Source organism: Mytilus trossulus, chromosome 2, assembly GCF_036588685.1.
Source record: "Mytilus trossulus isolate FHL-02 chromosome 2, PNRI_Mtr1.1.1.hap1, whole genome shotgun sequence".
Classification (NCBI taxonomy): domain Eukaryota; kingdom Metazoa; phylum Mollusca; class Bivalvia; order Mytilida; family Mytilidae; genus Mytilus; species Mytilus trossulus.
This window is the reverse complement of record NC_086374.1, coordinates 60,066,865-60,087,353: the sequence shown is the minus strand read 5'-3', so window position 1 is coordinate 60,087,353 and position 20,489 is coordinate 60,066,865. Positions and strand designations below refer to the sequence as shown.

Genomic DNA, 20,489 nt, shown 5'->3' with positions numbered 1-20,489 from the left:
AAAATCTTTTAAACAGTTAAATTATAATTATATCAATAATATTTCATGTCAGCACAAAAATGCTGACTACTCGGCTGGTGATACCCTCGGGGAAATAAATCTCCACCAGCAGTGGCATCGACCCAATACTAATATTAACGTATTCTGCATTGTTATTATTAGATAGTAGATATAAGAAGATGTAGTATTAGTGCCATGAGGCAACTCTTCATCCAAGTTATAATTTACTTCATTATAACATTATGTTGTACATGCTTATTTTTATCAACAGTTTCATTACTAAGTTTATCGAAATTACGACAAATTTTCTCTTAGAATGGCAAAAAAATAAATTCCTGTGTGAACTTATAACGTACCAAGGGGGCGTTATTTTGATAGAAATAATTTCGATTAAGAGTGTACTTAAAGAAAAATTGCGATATAAATCTTCCTCAGGCTGACTGTTGTGTATATAGAGACAAAGGTTAAGATGCGAAATCAAATTTAAAACATTGATTTACAGAAGCTACTCCTCTTTATCTGAGACAAGCTGTTTATTTTTCTGCAAGTCCCAGGATATAAGATAAAGAAGAATTACTTTCAGATGTCCAATTAGTTGCCTTAAAAATAGACTGAAAGTTATTCAACAACCAAATTTCAGAGTTTGATATACCAATTGATCTAATAAGGGTGTGTAATAATAAACATGTTAGACTACAGGCGCCGCTATAATCTTTAATAATGGAACACATGCTTCTTTATTTTAATTTTTAATAATGATAAAACAAATGTAGTACTCTTTTGAGACAACCCTTTTACATTATCTTGTTTTCATCCTCAGTATGATTGTTTTTGCACAAACACCAACCAATCGTTCTTAATTTGTTCTGTGGTTTAGCTAACTTCTGCTCAAACAAAACCTTTTAAATGGATGTTACAATGATCAAAGTTTCATTTTGGAAAGATATTCTTTAAGACCACATGTTCCATTGCATAAGATTAGTCAATTCAATTTGGGAATATATATTGCAAAACAATACTTATTAGGAATATAGATACTTACAATTTCAGGGTTACTTACAGTTAAAGCTGTAGCGGTAATGTCATTGTTAACAGCTTTGATGCAATAAATTTATATTCAAGTGTTACCCAAAAAAAGGAATATAGATATCAACTAAAGATAGTGAAGGTATGTCAAATATTTGCGTTCTCTTCTTTTCTGAATATTGCTGAAGTTTTCATTGAAAATTAATTTCTGTTTTGATTTATACGATTAGAACTATAACTATTATAAAAACATTGTAAATGTATAATACATTTATTGTTCATATCTTTTAATATGCGTTGATTTACTATTCATAAGAATAGATCATGTTCTATTCGCAATATTTTTTCAGAAAGTAAAATATACTTGACCTTTATTTGTTAATTTCTGTGTCATTTTGGTCTATAGTTGTCTCACTGGCAATTATACCACGTCTTCTATTTGTATATCCATATTATATGACCTCAATAATCTATTTGCTTTTTGCAGTTTTCCAAACGAAATGTCGAAATTTGTGATTTTACTTCTTCTTGCTGGTCTTCTTGGTATGTATATCATTTTAAATCTACGTTGATTACTTATTAGTGAAAGATGGTACATTATTAAATAATTTGTATTGTTATACATTATTCATAACAGAATACGACAATTTAGAATAAAAATAGTGTTTTCAGGTCAAAGCTAAAATAAAAACACAATATTCCAAATATAACCCCAACTCCTTAACAAAAAAATCACTTTCCTGATGTTGTTGGACGAGCTTAGCTCATAAAATGTAACAGATTTAAGAAAGGAATTGTGCTGCTAAAAATAACCAAATTATAAGGCTGATATAAAAAGAAAATGTTTTCGTGTTAAAAACAGTATAAATTGTGTTTATATTTTCTTTTATTATTTTTTTTAAATATAAAACAATCTACTATCATCCCCAACGGACAAAATTCATATCAATAATCTTGAATGTATTTTTTTCATTTAAAGTTATTCAGGAGGCGGAGTCCATACGTTTTTGTAAGCGATATCGTTCTGTGTGTACAAACCGTTGTTGGTGGCGTTGTTGTAAATATAGGACTTATCTGGATTATTATATTTGTGGATATGGTAAACGGTCGATCGAGAATGACGATGCACTTGGTATGTTTTCTCCTATATTACACATCATTCTTTCGTTATCATGTCATGAAACAAAGTTCAGTATAATTTGATTTCTGTAAATCTATATTGACACTTTTGCAAATAGCGACGATAGGATTGCAATGTAACTTTTCCATAGAAGAAACATTCTATATTTCATTTCTACTTTTAAAGTTTAATATGTCATAATATGAACAGCTTTAGATGGTATCCGTTTAAGATTAAAGATTTTGTATTCCCTTTATGTTTTTGAACTAGGAAAAACGTAGGGTTAAGGTAAAATATTTTGACTTTGCATTTAAACAATTTTCAGAAAGTGTATACTTTTTCAAAAAAATATCAATCTGCAAAATAACTTTTTATCTTTGATATTTTTCAGCTAAGCTCAAAGACACCTAGATGACTAAGACCAAACTCAGCAGACAAAAGATCAATCTGCGTGTAATACAAAAACAATATATTGAAACTGATTTTTTTGTGTGTACATTTTCATTAATTAAAAATGAGACAGAGAGCCTTAAGCGTTCAAGACAAACCATTCAGTGTTCTTCACTTGAAAATCATATATTGTAATGTGTACTAGTGTAGAGACTAAAAACCTGACATCTAACCATGTTGTAGAAAACGTGATCATCAATTCATCAAAAATGTATACACAGAGAACAATGTATTTCACAATACATGTGCATTAATCCAAATTTGCATCCATTCTTACGGTCTCAATAGAAGTAATTTCCGCGGAAATGTCATGTGATGTGATGTAAACATGGAATTGTCCACACCGATACGGGTGAAATGCGTAGAATACCAATTGTGGACACAGCAATAAGATCAGATATAAGACCCTAGTGAGCCCATAGCTAAAGGTGAAAGCCTGTAAAACATCGAAATTTGCTGAAATTTGCTCGATTTACCTTGAAGTGAAGACAATAAAAATGTGCGTGTATACAGTGAACCCCCTATAAAAAATAATACTGTGTTCTTAACCACTTCCCCTTTCAGTGATCTATACAAATGATATTTTATTATATAGTATGTTAATTATTTGGTAAAGATAACAGATGGACATTCAAATTCATAGATCAAAAATCAACTGTTATCAGCTAGTTAAATCCTTTCAATGGTGTGTAATTATTGCCATTTTGAAGCAATCAAATGAATAAGTTATACATTTGGTAATTTACAGATGTTTGACTTGAATTAAGTGCCAGTCTGCCTAAGAATCAGGCAGTGGTAAACACATGACAAAAAAAACCCACCCAATTTGACATTGATTTCAGTTCATAATATGTTGGTATGCACCAAAATAACATTCATTTCCATTTTCTGTCCTGGTACTATTAATAGAAGATACCATTTGGTTGAAATGCACTAGAAATTAACGAAAAAGGGGAGATAACTCTGTAATTTGCTATCATTCTAACCAATGTTCTAACCAAGTTATTTGATATTACCAGACACACACAAACGAAAGACTTATACTTTTTAACTCGGGATAATGGTTAGAATTAAAACATGATAAGTTCGGAGGATTTTTTCTACTCAAGTTTTAATTTTTACCTAAATTGCCTGATTCTTACAAAGACTGGCACTTAATGTTTACAAATGTCTCCTATAAATCTTTTTCTTAAACTTTCATGTATATATTTTCAGACTTAGAGATGATAGATGTTTTTTCTTAACCATTAATTTTACCAAACAATTACTGGTTATTTGGCACTTGATTCTAGTTATTTTTCAAATGTGTCACGCAAAATCAGTTTTTTTGGTCTTGGAGTTTACTATCCTAAACGTTGGTGCTTTGTCAATCTATTTTAGGTACCGAAAAAAGCATTAACAAAAATACCAAACTGCAATGTAAACTCAAAAAGGGGAAAATTGCTTTTTTTCCTGGCTTGAAACAGGAGTTTCTGCACCTTAAAAACCTCAAACTTGCATGGCAGTTGTTAATAGTTTAAAAAGAATCATGCATGAAATGCTGTTATATGATAATTATTACATTCTAATGCGGGGTTCACACATTGCCGATTATTGCTCCCGATTGAGATCAGACAGCAATACGACACGAAAAGTGAAAAAGTCGGATTAGTATCCTCAATTATCTGGAATGTCCTATCATTGTCTGAACGCATTCGTTTTAGTTCGTAACAGATTCCTACGGATCGGGAAGGGTCCGAATAGTTCGGCAAAGCATCCCGACAGTTAGGTGCGTCCCGTAACATTCGGGGCAACTCAGCCGATTTTGTCTAGTCGGATTACAATCGTGGCTATGTCGTGACAGATTCTGCTGTATCGGATCGAATTCCGAACAATGTCTTGTGTATTCTGGACGGTGTCCTGTGGAACGGGAATGATCCGGAGTAATTTTTCATAGTTGTTTTTCTGCCGATTGAGTCCAGATTGCATCCAGATCTTGTCGATTGCGAACCGTTTTTTGCCGAAACCGTTCCGAAACAGTCCCGTTATTAATACGAAATTCGTCAATGATACCCACGTCAGAGTCCCGACAATTACAGAATACAATACGACTGAGACCAGACAAAGCCGTTTGCAATGCGATAGAGCGGACTATGATAGGATTACGTTCCGACAGTACTTGATCATCCCGAATATGCCGACAGTTTTCGAACGGATAACTTCCGTCAGCGTCGGTTCACTGTCCGGTCACTGTCTGATCTCAGTCGGATAACATTCGGTAGAGTCGGGACGCAGTCGTGACAGACTCGGTCGAATTTTACCTGGCGAAAAATACAAATCGGATTAGAAGCGGATTCAGAACGGTATTATCGGGACTAATTCGCTTAGAAACGGTTGAATATCGGTGCTTCCTGAATACTATCTGATTGTTGTCGTGATCAAATTATTTTTTTTACAAATTTTAATTTAAGTTTGAATTTCCATCCACGATTCACAGGATCTTGATCAGACTTTTAATAAATTTTAATCGGGAATGGTCCTATCAAGAACGGTAGTAAAAATCGTGAATGTGTGACCCCAGCTTAAAAGCCGAGCAGATTATTTTTCTTTGGTATTTATTTCGCGATACCACTTCTTCAACTGGAAGTTCGGAAGGAAGTAACCAAATGTTTGATAGATAGTTTTAATTAAATAATGTGATGAATAGGTGTAGATATACAAATGACAAGAATGAGACATCTGTGAAAAAGATTTCTTCAACTACTATACCAAAATAAATACTAGGCATAATGACTTGTTTTATTTGTCTTTCATTTTCTATTGATAAAAGTTGGATTTTTTTGTGAATCAGTACTTAATTCCTAAGAGAAAAAATATCCAACTGTAGCTAACACAGAAATAAGATCGATGCAAACAAATTGATTTGTAAATACCCCAAAACATTATTTTAAATTTCAGAAATTAACTTGATCACAATAATCTTAAAGAGGGACGAAAGACACCAGAGGGAGAGTTAAACTCATAAATCGAAAATAAACTGACAACGCCAAATGGTTAAAGACAAGCAGTCAAACAATAGTACACATAACACAACATTGAAAACTAAAGAACAAGCAACACGACCCCACCAAAAACTAGGGGTGATCTTAGGTGCTGCGGAAGGGTAAGCAGAAACTGCTCCACATGTTGAACCCATCGTGTTGCCCATGTTACAACAAATCGTTTATGCGTATGGTCGGACCATATGAGTATACGCATATGGTCATGCATACGCGTATGGTCCAAATACTCATATGGTCCGGAACAGTTACATAAAGGAGTAAGTTGACTAAGAGGCGTCTTTGGACCCAATTAGCATGTTGAATTTTTTTTTATTCAAGTTTATGAAAAGCGATTGAAAAAGATAAATATAACTCTTAAGCCAAAGTTTTATTAAAAGCTCTGATTTTAAATCTGATTATTTGAAAAATAGAGATTTTTGTTAATCAACAGAATTGCTCAGATTTCAGTCAAATTTAAGCAAAGGAAGCTTACAATAGCACAGACTTCGAAAACTAGACAGTCAAAGTAGTAAAAAATTAAAACAAACAAGTAATGAAACAGAGAATGGAATGGGGAATGTGTCAATAAGACAACTACCCGACGGAGCGAAGAAAACAACCGAAGTCTTCCAAAAGGTCGTTAATACAGCGAAAAAATCCCGCCCCTAAACCAAATGTGTATTAGTTCAATCAAAATTCTAAAACCAATAAATGAACTAAAATTTAAAAAAAAACATACAGGACTAACATAGGTGATAGGCTCCTGACTTGGGACATGAGCAAAAATGCGGCGGGTCAGTTTAGTTTCAATCTATGAATTTGACTTGCCCTCTGGTATCTTTCGTCCTACTTTTAAACATGCTTTGTAAGATCTCAACATCCTCCTATACCTCTAGCCAATGTCAAATAAACAACAAAAAATAACGTAATACGCACAGTAAAACTCAGTTCAAGGTGTAACACCACGAAATCTTAGTACGTCACAACCTGTTGCATGCGAAAAAAGCATTTTCCTTTGAATTTGAAAGGTAAAGGAAATTAATCTTACATTGCATTGTAGTAGAAAATATTCTGTGTCATATATATATATACCTTGGATGTTCGAAAGCACCATTGCTATTTCTTTTGATGTTTCTATGGAATATTTTGAATACTTGAGGTTACATGGTTACAAAAGTACACAGGAAGAGAAAGGGTGCAAATGTGATTGGTTAACTTCGATTGATACAGTAGTTAGAAAATGCAATGAAATGTAATGTGAACTTTTGTCTATAGTCCTTACAGTGTTGGAACGGAACTGTACGGTTTTCTTATATTTTGGTCATTCGGGAGACTGGCAAGCGGGATTCCGACATTCAAAAAACAAGTTGCTTGATGGAAACTTTGATACACTCTTATGTTACAAAATGACGTTTTCGCTTCAAGTTTTTGGTAGCTAAAACATTCTTTATGTAAATATGAACTAATTAAATATTAAAAAAAGATATATTCATCCAATCGTTTTCCTAAGAATGGTGGTGCTCCGAGTAAAACGATCAAAACTGTCACACAACAGCGATAAAAAAGACAAATAAACATCGAAAACCCAATCGGTGCTACCAGAATGTTTACGTGTACCTTGCCTGCTATATAGTCTCACCTGTCTGAAAGTTTCAAAGCAATCGTTCCAGTAGAAATCCAAATATATTTATTTTCTCCAGGTCAGATATTTTCAATAAAGGGTAATGCAATTTCATATTGAGGCCTAGCTGCAAAATATAACAAAAAAGCACCATCAGTTTACTAGGAACGGATACAAAAAAAGACATAAAACTTCTTGATGCCCGTGTCACACTGTCCCGATTTTTATATACGATGGACACCCGAATGCGAAAATTGTAAGTTCGTACGAAGTTGGTCCCGATCTCGTTGAAATACCAAAAAGTGACCGAAGCAAGTACGATGAATAACGAAATCATATACGATAACAAAAGATGGACATACGAAGGTTAACCGAAGACGGTTATTTAAGCTTCATAACTCAACCGAAGCCTACACGATGGATCACGAAGGCTACACGATGGATTACGAAGGCTACACGATTGATTACGATGATGGCGCGATGACCATACGATCACAGGCACTTGTCTCAGAAAAAAAATTTCCTATATACCTTATTATAACACAAGGTACTTAACTTGCATTTTAGAAAATTGTTAGGTGGTGACGAAGTTCCGTTATATGCCGCTTCATAGGCTGTCAATCTCACTAAAGCTTGTTATATCGTAAATCTAAATTGATTTATCTATACAATGGTGTATAACTTGCCTACATTTGTTGTCTGAATCATCCGTAGCAATCCTACCGAAGTATGTCAATCGTAACAATTTTGCAAACCGCTGAAGAATTGGCAATAAACGGCCGCAGTAAATGGTTTATTATAATAATTGTTGTAAAAAAACCTGTTAGTGTTCGTATGAATAGAACTTATCATACAGTTAGTAAAAATGTATTATATACCGTGCAAAAAATCTAACAAGTGTTGTTTGTGGTATGTCTAAGTTACAAATTTTCCCATGACGTCAATTATGTCTTGCAGACTCTCTCTTTACGTATGAAATGAAACAAGATCAGATAACTCCGAGAATCATTTAGACTTTCCAATAGAATTGACCAATCGGAAACCGAGATATACAAGGAGCATGACGCGTTTACTGCCAATTCTTCAGCGGTTTGCAAAATTATAACGATTGACATACTTTGGTAGGATTGCTACGGATGATTCCGACAATAAATGTAGGCATGTTATACACCATTGTAAAGATAAATCAATTTAGATTTACGACAAAACAGGCTTTAGTGGGATTAACATCATATAAAGCGGCATATAACGGAACTTCGTCACCACCCAACATTTTTCTAAAATGCAAGTTAAGTACCTTGTGTTATAATAAGGTATATAGGGAAAAAAAATTCTGAGACAAGTGCCTGTGCCATACGATATATAAAAGACGTCGTGTACAGCTTACGATAAGTATACAAACGATCTAAAACTTCGTTCTACCTGTTTTGAACTTTTTTATGATACGAACAGAATTTCGACAACATATCGTTTCTGTACAAGTCTTACAGTATTACTCGTTAAAGTTGAAAGGTTAAGGTCACAGTGGCAGTCGTAATACAAGGCAATACCACCCTTGTTGACACTCTTAAACCAATATGCTTCATAAGATTTTAAGCACATTTGGTATATAGTTCCTCCTTGTAATGATCTGACATTTTTTAATTTCAAGGTCAAAGGTCAAGGTCATGCAGATGGACTTGTTTTTTCTCCTTAAAATAGCATAATACACAGGAAATTGGTTGCTCAATTTTTTACCTGCCTATTCTAAAGACAATATTAAAGGTATTTCCAGTTACTGAATCTTTTGTTTGATTTCTAAAAGAATAGTTTATGTATCAAAGATGCATATTCAATTTACCATTTTCTGCATGTGTCATATACAAATATAGTGTTCATATTTGTCCCCAATATGTTACATACGAGGGGATGCCACCGCTCGACATTGCCTTGTTTGAACTGTTTAATGAGTGCACTAGTCTGAATAATCACCCATAATTATGCCCATGTTTACTGATCTATCTTAAATGTAAGGTAATGGGTTCGTTGATCCCTTTTATTTAAAAAGAGTTCTTTCCAGGAGAATATCATAACAATATATACAAAAGGAAAGAAGTGGGGAAAGCAACAAATGCGGCAAAATATGACATATAGAAAACAAAATGGTTTTGGAGTAAACGTTCGTGTGACAACAACTCAGACGATACATAAAAAATCAGAATAATGAAGAAAAAGTTGGTTTCCCTATATACGTGAATATGCAGTGTTAGTGTATGAGGCGCGTTTATGATTTTCATTATGTTACTTGATATGAAAAATTGACAAAAAAGAATATTTTGATTGTAAAAGTTAATCCTGAGCCTGTAATAGCTGCTCTTCTTGTTCTATTTGAATTAATAGAAACAACGCTGTCGTCTTTCTTGTTCTGATAGAATCATATGATATGAGATCCATGTTTTGTGAACGTCTTTCTTAACTGTCGTATTAGACTGACCAGTGCATATCGCGACTGGCACTTTAAATTATTTTAGCGCGAAAATTAACATACATTTAGCTGAATTTATTGCCGTCGTAGTTCCATCTTGTCGCCTTCGTACTTTAATTCGATGGCAACACGACGGGATTACGAGGTCTTCACGAAGTCGTGTTTCCATCGTAAGACCTTCTGGTAGCTTCGTGATTCATTCGTGTAGACATCGTAATGTCAAAACTGCCCGATGGAAACGATGGAAACACGAATGCAATACGATGTGCAAAGATGCATTTCCGGTGACATTACGATGGTGAGGATGGTGATACGAACTCAATACGAACCCTCAACATCGGACGCACCTTCGGGGATTTTTTAACATGTTAAAAAAGTTAGAACCCTTCCCGAAGTTGTCCCCGAAGTCTAGAAAAAGTGGCCGATGGTTCTACGATGGTTAAAGATTGCATTAAGAATAGCCCGATCTGGATACGATCAGTCCCGATTTTGGAAATTTCCCTAATCGTGGTGACATCGGCGTAAAAATCGGGACAGTGTGACGCGGGCAAGAGGAAAACTGTCCGAAACATAAATATTTATTCTGATAAGGAATTACGATTTTATGAACCTCATTTATTAAGCATAATTAATTTATGCTACTGTGGATTCATTATTATTCGTTGGATACGAATTTTCGTGTGTTTCATGGGTTTCGTGGGTAGAGGTAAACCGCGAATTATAATGTTCAACGAATAATATATTTTAAATACGCTTTGTATCCAGAGATTAGCAAAACCACGAAATTAAATATCAACGAAAATGCAAGTTTTAGCAATCCACGAAAATTGATGCCCATGAAAATAAATGAATCCACGGTATTATTGTTTCATACGGTCGTCTCTTATCCTACGTTCTAAATTACAGCTATAGGTTTGTTGTTCATAATACAGGCAATATTTGTAAGAACCTTGAATATTGTCTCAGTAACTTTGAGTAATTTTAATTAAAAGCAATACGTAGCTATAGGAAGATGTTGTGTGAGTGTCAATGAGACAACTCTCCATCCAAATGACAATTTAAAAAAAGTAAACCATTATAGATCAATGTACGGCCTTCAACACGGAGCCTTGGCTCACACCGAACAACAAGCTATAAAGGGCCCCAAAATTACTAGTGGAAAACCTTTCAAACGGGAAAGCCAACGGTCTAATCTATAAAAAAAAAAAAAAAAAAAAAAAAAAAAAAAAAAAAAAAAAAACCAACCAGAAACGAGAAACACGTATACATTGTATATTACATAAACAAACGACAACTACTGTGCATCAGATTCCTGACTTAGGACAGGTGCAAACATTTGCAGCGGGATTAAACGTTTTAATTGATAATACACTTCCTTCCAGCTGTTCTCATTGCGACGAACGAGAGTGCGCAGCATCAATATTAACCGTAGATAATAAATCGTTAAAGTTCTGTATCTTGCAAAACCTGTTCGCTTGATTGAGTAAAATAAATGTTGTCATCTAAAATAATATTTTGAGCTTTAATTGTTTAAGATTAATGTTTTAATTTCTCAAAGTGTTTTGCTGTACTAGATATATATATAAAAAAGTCTACTAAAACAATACATGTATACTTATTAATGAGTGATAAGTGATTATTATCGTCTCTTTTACGTGTTTGAGATTTTGATCATGTCTAATTTTATTTGGTTCTTACGGTTTGGTTTCTAGTCTGCATGAATTATAAAATATAGAACTTTGCATACAAAACGTCGGCTAGTCTTTCGACAATGATTTCATAGGGACCTCAGGGTGAACTTAGTTGCTGTCTCATTTAAAATAAACTGACAGCTCATTTCTATTTAATATTTTTGATTTGTCAATATGCAGTATTGACTAAATACGTAGAATTTAAAAAAAAAACAAAAAAACAATCTTGATAGTGAGCAAGTTTTTTTTTAATAATATTGATTATTTTGTAAACATGCCATTCATATTTAAACACGATATATAATATGCAATCAATATCTATACGAAATTTTTTTCTCGGAATGAAATACATCTCGTCATCTAATGTTTTTGTACAACGTAAATGTCTCCAGCTCTACAGCATTGATTCACTGTACCAAAACAAAACAAAACAAAATCTAAATATTTACAAAATAATGTGTTATCGTCGATTTGATTTCGTTATCACTAGCCTACATTTGTCACGATTTTAGTCTGGTGGTTCTAATCCCTCGTGAAATCATGATGTAAGTAAAGCGACAAATACCCGTTTTATCCAATTTCAAAGAAAAAAAATATTGATATCAACAAATTAAAGCTTGACAAAAGATTAAAATTAGTTTAAAGATATAACAAAAACTTGAGTTGGATTGGGAATGGGGGGGAAGGGGTTAGAGGTGGTGTCTTTATAAGATTTCTTATAATTTTTTTTAAAAATTTCAAATTGTAGTTTTTTTCTTTCCAAATATAGTAAAAAGTATAGATCACCGGTTTTTTTTTCATGTTACAGGTTATGCAAAATTGTCAGATTTTATTTATATTATGCATGAAATTTTAAAAAAAAATGTAAAACATTTGTTAAATTCAAAATAGAATTTTGATATAAAATAGAAAAAAACTTTTATAACATGCTTTCAGATAGTAAAAGATTATGCGTCACCGAACTCCATCTGAGTTATCTCCTCTTCTATCTGAGTTATCTCCCCGTATGTGGCAAAGTTGAATTTTTTTAATTTTTTTTAGAAAAAACAGCCGTAAATATGATCAAACACATTTCTATCTGCATTAAAATTCATACTCTTCCACATGCATTACATATCATCTCAAATGTGCACATATCATTATAGAATAAAACTGTTATCTTTTTATTTAAAGTCTACGATGGAGGAAGACACGCAAGCCACCTTAACCGACCGTTTGAGGACTGTATAGCCAGCTGTCATAAATGATACACATATTACAACAAATTTAAGTTTTCTCTTTCCATTAGTTCTTTATTACAGTTTTCAGACACATGGAATTGTATAAAATGAACAATGTATAATGTACTTTAGTATTGTAAGTAATTGACTAATAATAAATTTTGTTATAGTTATTCTTGAAAGATTAAACATGTCTCCTTTATCTCAAATAACATAGATTTTATGTAAAGGGGCTGGATACTCGCAAACATGCGTAACCCTGCAACATGATGTATCTATCTGGTCTAAACCAGGACCTTGTAAATCAATGGTTGTTGTTGTTAGTTGTCTACTTGTTTTTCGAAACGTGTTTTTTTCATAGATAAATTTGTTGGTTTTTTTATTTTAATTTTTTAAATTTTGCTATGTTTTCTCTCTTGTAAGTTACTTTAAAGTCTGGATTTTGCTCATTGTTGAATGCGTGATGTAATTGACAGTTGAATATGTCTACATAATTGTTGTTCATTGTTGACATTGATATAGCGGGTTTAAATGCTTGCATTCGAACGTAGATATTTACATAATTATTCGTCTTATATTGATCTATACTTGTATCTTTCGACATACAATTCTTCAACGTTTTGATTTGTATCAAATTATATTTACTTTTATTTTGATAGTTTATATGTGTATGTAGAACAATAAATGTTTTCAATTATCTATGAAAAAAAGAATACGTGGTCTAGTAAGTGAGTTTTCAGTTATATACAAAAACCAGATTAGACAGTACATGCTGTGTGCAATACATACATAACATGTACAGATTGGTGAAACAGAATCCCAACAAACAGTATGTTCAAACTAACCTTACAAATTAAAATCAACTGTAAATAAGTGTCAAAAGCAACACTTTATCTAGTATACTTACCTATCGCTAAACCTTATATTTTATAAAAAATTATACTTGGAGAATTGCGAGGACAATTTATTTAAAAAAGATAAAAAGCAAATGCTAATAATTATATTCTGTAATTTTAAGGGGGTGAATTATTGTTACAATGCCGAGTTTCTGTCAAGGGCGAGTTATGTTGCGTATAGAAATATAAAGTTCAAATTAGAACAAATTCTTTAAAAAAAAAATATTTTCAAGTTAATTGTATGTATCATTGACCAAACTTTTATTCTCGGAACATATTAATTGATTCCACATATTTATGAATTTGAGAAGTTTCAGTCAATATATTTTGGGAATATAAATTGACTAAATAGCGATAATAGTGTATTCATATATTAACAACTGGTTGTGCAGGTAAAGTAGCTAGTTTAATCAATTTCGTTCTTGATTTTTAATAGATTCTAAATGATACTGTTTTAGATTTTTAGATTGTTCAATTTTTAACAAGAAAATCTTTAATATCTTTACATGTGGTTTTATTGTTAAATTTGTTTTTACAGCAAATCTTCAAAATAACAAGCATAATTAATGTTAGTGTGCATTAGTTTCATGAGAAGTAATCAATTTTCTCTGTTTTTTGCAGAACTATTATCAACAAAACAAAAATGTCCAAAATGATGATTTTTCTTCTCCTTGCTGGTTTGGTTGGTAAGTATATTATTTCAGAACATATTCGTTACTTTTTTGTGCATCGGAAGGCCCAAAAACATTGTGGTCTCTTGGTGTTCGTTTGATATCATACATTGCTGACCACAGAATGGTTAAACATTATTTTTTTTTTGGTCAGTCCCTTCACAATCCATTTTAGATTTGAACCTAGATAAACAGTTTAATTTATAAACCTTAATGAACCTGAAGCTTTACAGCAAGCTTTGATACAACTTGATTTTCCAACTTTTATCATCAATGCTCGAAAACAAATTTATCCTTATACATTTCAGTTAATAACGACAATGATGAATCTTATGTGAACGAAAAGCGCTTCCGGTGTACTTTTTCCATTCGTCTTGCATTTTTCGCTATCTGGTATTAAGTGCTGTAATCCGTGGAGGGATATTGGCACCGCTATCCCAATAGCTTTAATAATACGATTCCATCTGATGGAACAAGGTAAATGTGATAGTAAAATAGGAATCCATGTTTAGCAAAATTAAAAATAAAGTCTTTAAAGATCAATGAACATCAATAAGACATTGTCAACAATCTTCATTAATTCTGATTTTCTTATAGTTATCCCAATTGCTGACGCAGGACATGGTTGCCCAAATGATTGGAAGTGTGCACAGTATTGTCATAGACTGGCATGTAACGCAGGTTATTGTAAATGGTGGGTTGTATGCACGTGTTCAAGGTGTAGAGGAGGTAGACGTTCCGTCGAAAATGAAGTTGAACTTGGTATGTAATTACTTAAGTTTTAAATACTGTAGTTATACAGTCTCGGGGCGAAGTACTTTACGTACTTTAAAAATATATGTTTATGTAATATCTAAATTCACGCTTCTATCGATTAGACCAATAAGGTGTTTCTGTGATATTACAATAGGAATACAAATACATATGCATAGACGCCAGATGATTAGGAAGTTTATTTTTATATTTAGAGTTAAAGAAAATTGCAAAACAGTTTGGAAAACATGTTTATCAGATTTAACTTAGCATTCAATATAGGATGGAACCGTGAGTTGATGACAAAAAAAGTTAAATTTGAAACAGAAACAAGTGAACTGAAGAAGTAAACATGGCGCCTTGTTCATCGTGAAAATTCGGACATAGGTCGTGTTTAGTCTTGTTTGTTTGACCATTATTATCAGACAATCGTATTCACTGCAGAAAACTTACCTAGGTTTAAAGTAAGCCACCAACAATATCAGAACATATCTTTTTTTTATTTAATAATACTATGATTCGACCATAAACAAAACAAAGACATATATATATAAATTCAGACGATAATGATTACATGATCGGTTTAAAAAATTAGGGACTAAGTATAGTAGTACGCCACATCCATTGACAATAGTTTAAAGCATACAGTCAAACTAAATGTCAATTGTAAGATAACTCAATCTAATCTATTTTCAGGTGAGCTTGACGACAATTAGCAACAGACAGATGTAAAGTAATAAAATGTTATACTAAATCTATTTGTTATGTGTTTAAATTCATTCAGCGAAATATCGCCACTACTAAACCAGCATGGAACTTGGAAAAAAAACCAAATAATGCTACAACTCTCCAAAATGTTTAGTAACATGAAATAAAATTTCGTTTATTAAAGAAAATATTGCGTTCTATTAAAACAAATTTTCTTCCATAGTAACAAATACGTCATCATTTAAAAAAATAGCGACTTGATTTTGAAATTTTTGGGGTCCATAAAAAAAATGAATTAATAAAATTTCCATTTACCGTGTTTCAACTCTGTCAATGTTTAACTTTAATTGAACAAACAAGCATTAAATATCCACTCTCACATTTCGATTAAGACCCTGTTGAACCGCAGAAATGATTGCTCGGTGTTAAATTTTGGTGTTTGCTGGTTCTTTGGTTTTCTATGTTGTGTCATGTGTACTATTGTTTGTCTGTTTGTCTGTTTGTCTGTTTGTCTTTTTTATTTTTAGCCATGGCATTGTCAGATTATTTTCGCTTTATGATTTTGGCTGACCCTCTGGTATCTTTCGTTTCTCTTTTACATCTGTATAGCATTGTAAAGTTTCTTTGATATTACTCGGAAAATGTTTCACTTAAGAATAGACTATCTACGTTTATTTGGCAAACTGTCAGATATTTTTGATTTTCAATGCTCTTCAACTAGGAACTTTATTTGGCCTTATTAACTTATATTTATTTGAACGTCTTTAATGGATCTTTTGTAAACGAAACGTACGGCTTGCAAACACAATTCTATCCTGGTATATTTGATGAGATTATTCCAAACTGCATCTTGTTTTTTGTTTACTGCTTTCATATTTTGTATTTAAAAATTCTATTCAATTTCGACAATTATTGTTTTACACTTTCACAGTTTGACACCAATATATACAACAGGAGGGTTGCTATTTGGAATATTAATGTTCATTTTAACCGCTTTAACATCTTTATTATTAGATTATCCATTATAACAGGTCTCAGTGTTGTCATGTTTGATTAAGAGAATATGTATTTATAAAAGTAATAATTGCAATCTAAATATATTCATCAGGCTGGCGATCATTAGTGTCTATAAGGACATTGTTTACTGTTTAGATGCGAAATCAGATTTAAACATTGCTTTACAGTTATTTCAATTTCTCTTATTTATTTGAGACAAACTGTTTATTTTTTCTGCTAGTGCCAGGCTATCAAGAAAAACTATTTTCAAATGTCTTATTAGTTTAAAAGAGGGACGAAAGATACCAAAGGGACAGTCAAACTCTAAAAATCAAATAAATCTAAAACAAACTGACAACGCCATGGCTAAAAATGTAAAAGACAAACAGAAAAACAATAGTACATATGACACAACATAGAAAACTGAAGAATAAACAACACGAACCCCATCAAAAACTAAGGGTGATCTCAGGTGCTCCGGAAGGGTAAGCAGATCCTGCGAATTACGAAGGGATGATTTCAACTTCACCATTTGGAACTCTTGGTTTAATAGCTTCTTTGTGAGCAGTAACCCTCTATCAAGAAAATCATGATAGGAAATGCAAGCACGGGAATATCGTGTCAATTGGGAGATATATACCCCGTATGCAGGTGCTGCTGGAATCTTGCTACTTAGAAATGGAAAGTTCACAATTGGAAAGCTGAAATTATCTCTTTTGTCGTAAAGTTTTGTCTTCCACCGACCCTTATTGTCAATTTCTAGATGTAAGTCAAGATATGAAGCCGACTTAACTGTATCTGTAGTATCCTTTATCTCCAATTCGATGGGATAGATTCGTTCCACATAGTCACCAAATTTTGAATTGTTTAGTGAAAGAACGTCATTTATATAGCGGAAAGTAGAGTTAAAGGATATTGCTAACTTCTTATCTTTCTTCCTAAGAAGTTCCTGCATGGATGCAGCCTCATAATAATAAAGAAACAAGTCAGCAAGTAGAGGGGCACAGTTTTTTCCCATTGGGATGCCGACAGTCTGTTGAAAAACACGTCCTCCGAACGTAACAAATATATTGTCAATCAAGAAATCAAGCATCTTGATAATATCGGTTTCAGAGAATTTATTGTTTGAATCAGAGTGATTCTTTACAAATTAGGATTTATTCCTCCCTAAGACAAGATACTTGAATCTACGTTGGCCGTTCTTTTTTATGAAGCAAAGTAATACCAACTCTTTTTAATTGTCTTTTAGTTTGGAATGTGGAATACTTGTGTAAAGAGTAGAAAAGTCAAATGTTTTAATACTATTACAAGATGAAAGAGAGTTAGATTGTATGTACTCTTAAAGATCTTTGGAATTTTTAAGTATCCACATCTGATTCACGCCACCTTTAGAATAGGCAGTTTCACAATAACTTTGAAGCCCGTCTTTGATTGCTGATAAAATAGATATTAATATTTTAGAAAGGAGTTTCGTGGAGCACTTGGAAGACCCAGCAATATACCGTTGTTTGTAAGGACACTTATGTAGTTTAGGTATCCAATACAGTGATGGAAGATCCAGTTCTTCATCTTTGGTTGAAATACCAAAGAAACAAAGAACAGACCTATGATTATCCAGGATTTCCTCTTTGGTAAGTGTCGTGAGGGTATATGTTGAGTTTCCAAAGTTTTAAAGTAGAACAAAAGTTATTCAACAACAAAATGTCTGAGTTTGATGTTAAATTTGTTCGAATAAGGCTGTGCAATAATTATCATTCTATACTATACAGACTACAATCTAAAAAAAGAAATAAGTACTTATACATGATGTTTTTTTCATCCTCTTTATCAATGTTATTGCACAAACACCAGTCAATCAATCGATCTTAAGTGATTCAGCTGACATCTGCACAAACAAAACCTTTTAAATGTATGTTACCATGATCAACGTTTCATTTTGGAAAGATATTATTTAAGACCACATGTTCCATTGCAGGAGTAAATCAATACACGTTGGCAATATATATTGTAAACCAATACTTATGATGTAAACAGATATCAACGAAAGATAGTGAAGGTATGTCAAACATTTGCGTTCTCTTCTTTTCTGAATATTGTTAAAAGTTTTGATTGAAAAATTTTAAAATAGAATTACGATTTATACGATTAACAGAATTTCCACTCTATGAATTAATATAGAACCCATGTTTATGTATATTACATTTATTGTTCCTATCTTCATTTATTGCTTTGCTATTTAGAAAAAAAATCTAATAATAACACCTATCTATTTTCAGAAATGTAAAATCTAGTTCACAATAATTTATCTCAATACCACGTTAATTTACCTCCTTTCTATGCATTTTGTAGTTGTACTTTTCTAAAGAAATGTCGAAATTTGTGATTTTTCTTCTTCTTGTTGGTCTTCTTGGTACGTATATAATTTCAAATCTAAGTGTATTACTTGTTGTTTTAAATATGTTATAGTGTTAAATAACTTTGATTGTTATAATTATTCACGACAGATTGTGACAGTTTAAAATAAAATCAGTGTATCAGATCAAATTGGAAATGAAACTATCAAACATAGAAGAGCAGATACAATGTAGTCACAGAAAACAAAGCAGAAATATAACACAAACTTCTTTTAAAAAGTGCACTGTTCTGATGTTTTAATACTAAGTGTCGCTCATATAGTATTAAAGATTCAGGAAAGGAAAGGGGCTGGTAAAAACAAATTATAAGCAAAGTGTATGTATACATTGTTTTTTTTAGTGTGATAAAGGATAGAGATAATAAATGTAAATGCTATTGTGTTAAAAAATATATTTATCGACGGTTTTTTTTTCTAAGTATAAAAAACATATAATATCATCATCAATGGACAAGATTCAATAATCTCTAATGTTTGTTTCATTTTCAGTTATTCAGAATACCGAGTGTAGGAGTTGTTTGCGGACTCGTTTTGTGTGTACAAAGTATTGTTATTACCGTTGCTGTAGATATAAGATGATAACTTCCTATAAATATTGTGATTATGGAAGACGATCCATCGAGAATAGAATTGAACTTGGTATGTATTTTTCCTACATTTCAAATAAACTCATCATAGATACTTGGACTAAATGTTGTATATACGCCAGACGCGCGTTTCGTCTACAAAAGACTCATTATTTAACTGTTGTTATTATGACAAGGAATTAGTTGGGTTTTTTTTCATTATAATTAGATTTCATTAAATATATATATATATAGACAATTTCGCTAATAAAACACAATAGGTTGCAATGTGAATTTTATCTATAAAACATTTCAATTCTAATTCTATACAGTTTTCAAATGACTACTTCATTTGTCATGAGTGGAACAGCTTGTGATGGCGTCCGTTAAAGTTTTGTGATTTGTTTATTTCTCTTAAGTTTTTGACAGATGAATACACGGACCATCAACGCTACCAATAAAAAAAATACAATGAGGAAAAGGTAGGATTTTGGTAAAATATGTTGACTTTGCATTTAAATATTCTTAAAAATTTTTAAATGACAATCTGCAAAATAACTTTATCTTTGGTATATTTCAGCTAAGCTCAAAGACACATAGATGACTAAGACCAAACTCAGCAGACAAAAGATCAAGCTTCGTGAAATAAAAAAAACATATTGAAACTAATTTATTGTTTGTGTTTTCTTAAATATCTTGAAAATAAACTGTCATCAGCTAAATGATTCACTAAATCATTTCAAAGGGGTGTAAGCTTATCCGTATGCATTAAACTGAATCATGATCCTTAGGTAGAAATATGGCAAACGCATACTACATGTAGCTGATATTGACCTAAAACTAAAACAAAAATATTAAGCTCGTAATTAGGGAA

The 20,489-nt window shown here is 32.2% G+C and overlaps 1 long non-coding RNA gene across 2 annotated transcripts; it reads left to right on the top strand.

The window, feature by feature from the left end:
* Positions 1-936: 936 nt before the first annotated feature.
* Positions 937-20,284, top strand: LOC134705288 (uncharacterized). Of its 2 annotated transcripts, none has more exons than XR_010105527.1 (4): positions 937-1,168; positions 18,986-19,046; positions 19,539-19,688; positions 20,196-20,284. It is a non-coding gene; the product is annotated as an uncharacterized LOC134705288 (long non-coding RNA). The 2 variants fall into 2 exon arrangements; XR_010105526.1 differs by lacking the exon at positions 937-1,168 and adding an exon at positions 18,668-18,692.
* The last annotated feature ends 205 nt before the right edge of the window (positions 20,285-20,489 follow it).